Source organism: Myotis lucifugus, unplaced genomic scaffold (assembly GCF_000147115.1).
Source record: "Myotis lucifugus unplaced genomic scaffold, Myoluc2.0 scaffold_332, whole genome shotgun sequence".
NCBI lineage: Eukaryota > Metazoa > Chordata > Mammalia > Chiroptera > Vespertilionidae > Myotis > Myotis lucifugus.
In genome coordinates, this window is record NW_005871380.1 from 728,152 (window position 1) to 731,926 (window position 3,775).

A 3,775-nucleotide genomic window follows, 5' to 3' on the forward strand; every position below is an offset into this window, starting at 1 on the left:
TCCGCCCCTACTACGAGGACGGGGACACTCCCGTGCCCACCCCCCTCCAAGATGGAGGGACGCGTGGGTTCATGCCGCTGTTTAATGTGGACACCCATGGGCCCCGTAACTCCCGGGGGATTGCGGATGTAGGCGTAAGAAGGAGACTTGGCCTCTATACGGCGGCGTCGCTGCTAGGCTGAGCCTGAGAGATGCTACCAGACGCTGCGGGTACCCAAGCGGGGGAGTAACTCGGTGGCAGTGGGCGGGCGGGTACCCCGGCACAGACCCAGGCTCGGAGAGACCAGAGCTCAAGTTGTGCCAAGGGAGTCGGCGCGCCAGAGGCTGTCAAACATTTCTGGCCCGTGGTTATGAGTGGGAGGTGTCGAGGGATTGTGAAGAGGAATCTCCCAATAATGAATTCAGTGTCAGGGAACCTGCACCACCCACCCCCGCTCCGCCCTGCACCCTACACCTTCTTCCCTTGAATTCTCTGGCTCCACAAACAACACTGGGCAATAGCTCCTCCCTCCCGGGCAATAGCTCCTCCCTCCCAAGACTCCATCTGAACCCCAACCCTAGTGAAGCACCCCACCTATTGCCAAGGGGTCCCCAATCCCCCATCTCCAGCACCAACAGGGTCACAGGCCTGCCCAGCACCAATCTGAGCCCCCACAAAGCCTGTGTACCCTCCAGACAGGGGCTGCTTGACAGATGCTGACACCCCCACATCACACACACACACACACACACACACACACACACACACTCACACTCACACAGGTCACCCTTCTGACCTCCTGAGCCTCAGTCCCTCACCTTGTAATGGCTGCAGCATTCCGGAGAAAACAGGCTTGAAGTCTGTCTCCAGGCTCAGGCTGTTTCCTCATTTGCAGGGAGGGGAGGATTATGACCCCCTGGGGCAAGGCTGTTTGGTGAGAGTTTGCACATATAATGGCCTGATGCCCCTCTTCCTATAGCCCAGACCATCAAGCACCTCCAGAAAGAAGGTGACCAGCAGCTGGTCATTTCCCTTCTCCAATGGGGTCTCCCATGAAGTTTAGGGAGCAAGTCTGGATCTGGTCTGTCAGAGGGGTCGCTAAATGCAAGGGCCCTGTCTCCCATCCTTTATGGTGACCAATTCCTAGGCACCTGCTGAGTCAGGTGCTAGTCACTTCAGAGATGAGCTTGTGCCCATTTTACAGATGAAGAAACTGAAGCTCAGAGAAGCCAAGCGACTCACCTACAGTCCCAGAGTCTCGAGGCCATGAGTTTTTGCTTAGAGCCCACATTAGTCTCAGCTGCACTGTCCCAGTTCTGCCTCTTACTGTTTTGGGGTTTTGGGTTTGTTTTTTTGTCACTCTGTCTTTCCAAGTCTTAGCTTCCCCGCCATAAAATGTGGTAAGAATGATATTCCCACCCTGGCTGGTGTGGCTTAGTTGGTTGGGCATCGTTCCGTGCCCTGAAGGGTCTCGGGTTTGATTCCCAGTCAGGACACGTGCCTGAGTTGTGGGCTCAATTCCCAGTAGGGGACCTGCAGGAGACAACCAACTGATGTTTCGCTGTCACATCAATGTTTCTCTCTCCCTCTCCCTTCCTCTCTCTAAAAATCAATTTTTTAAAAAAGGAATGATATCCCCTTTAGGTTATTTGAGGATACATTATGATGCAATCAATAAAGCACTTTGCAGAACTTATTAAGTGCTCAACAAATAGCTGCTGTGAATATTGTGATATTCCTGTATTTCCCTACCTGGGCTATCTGAGAAGCAACTGGATTTTATTCATCTTTGTAACTGCAGACCCTATCAGTGTAGCACACAGGAAACACTACAAAATAGTAAAAAGATAGCAATCATCCTTACTATTATTTCTATGTTTTGGCTGGCTAAGGTAAACCACTCTGGCCTGAGCCTAACATTTGCAGGGCCTGGGGCCAGAGTACAAACAGACGCCCACACAGTAAATGTCTAAATATTTCAATGTTATAAATCGTGCTAATAACCTGTTAAATAAAATATGTCCTATCATCCCACATTGACAAATAGACCTTCATCATGACCTGCAAGGCCAAATTCCAATTTAGAATTCTGATTCCTCTGGGTAATGAACTGGCCCCTGCCTGCAGCTGCTGCACTTCTGTTCTTTGCCCAGCTCCAGGTCCATCTATACCCTTAGTCACACCTCACACCTCGGGGTGGGCACCTTGCTGTGTAGTCCACCTTCTGGAGGACAGACCTGGGAAGAGGGCTGTCTAGATTCTCCTAGCTTCAACCTGCTCAGTGAGGCGAATGCCCTAGGAAGGGCCAGGAAGTCCTGGATCGATGGCTGGCTAGCTCCTTGTACAAGCTCCTGATGCTCAGCTGCCTCATCTGTAAAATGGGCCAGTAGGTCCGCCTGTAGCCCAGGGCTGACGGGAAGATCCATAGGAAAACAGAAATGTGTATTTTCCTGGAATCCCCCAACCCCGGGGACGGGGGCCACAGAGCAGACCAGCTGATCCAGCGGAGGGATTAGGATGCAGAAGTGTGGGACTTGGGCAGCCCTCCAGGAAGCCAGCCTCCAATCTCATCCCTGGGAGGAGGGGCTGCTGAGCCAGCAGAATTGCTGAGGCTCAGCCTGGAGCAGAGCTGGCGGCCACTTCACTGCAGCCTGGGCTGGCCCCCTTCCCACTGCACAACAGCCTCCAGCGGCAGGCCCAGCCCTTGCTTCTGCCCACCAGCTATAAGCCTGCTCGGGCACTCCCTAGGGCCCTTCTCCACCCCCCAGAGCCCTAGTACCCTGCTCCTTATATATAAAACGGGGATGACATGATGAACGTACTGTCCCCATGGGCTGCTGGGAGCATGCATGCAGTATATGTTAGCTGCCATGGTTTCTATCATTCTAGATACTTGATACATAAGAGGGGATTCACATCCATGCGTCCTGTCCAGCAGAGATGCTGGAGCTGCTCGGGCTGGGCATGGAGAATGGCCTGGTCTGCCAGTTGCCCCGAGGCATGGAGCACGTGCAGCTGCCACACTCCACCCAGAGCCCCCACACAAAAGCAAAGAGCTCGGAGCCTGTCTCCTGAGCCCAAAGTGGAACGCCATAGGCACCCGGCCAAGGCTCCCATCCTCCCTCAGCCCCTTCCCTCTGTCCTGCTTTCAGGTTCCTTTGCCGCTTTGCTCGGGATATCCTTCAAATGTTGGGGCTCATAGCACTCTTCCTTTTCAGCCTTTGGGGCCTGCATATTCATCTGCCACTCCCAGAGCTGCCTCTGAGCCTGGAGGAGCTGCCCTGCAGGAGGAGGATAGCTCCTGTACTTACAGAGGAAAATGGGGAGGACGTACGAAATGCAGCGGGCTGCCCAGAGAGTAGTCACCTTAGCCAGAAGCGGGGAGACCAGGGGAGGGCTGAGCCCAGCAGGATGGGTTCTATCGTGTTCTAGCTGTGTGCCCTTAGACACATGACTCTACATCTCTGAGCCTCAGTATTCTTGTTTCCAAAATGGGGTGGTTTCTCCTTGGCAGAGCCGTTGTGACAACCTGATGCATAATGTGGTTAAAATGCGCAGACAGGGTTTGGTGGGTTCTTCAAAAAGTTAAACAGAGTCACCATGTGACCCAGCAATTCTACTCCTAGGTATGTGAGAAGTGAAAACATGTACTCAAAAGATACTGTATAGCCTGCTGTGTGGATCAGTGGTTGAGTGTCAATCTATAAACCAAGACGTCATGTGTCCATTCGCAGTTGTGACACATGCCTGAGAGCTGGGCTCCTCCTCCCATGTGAGGAGAGCCCGAAGCAGCCG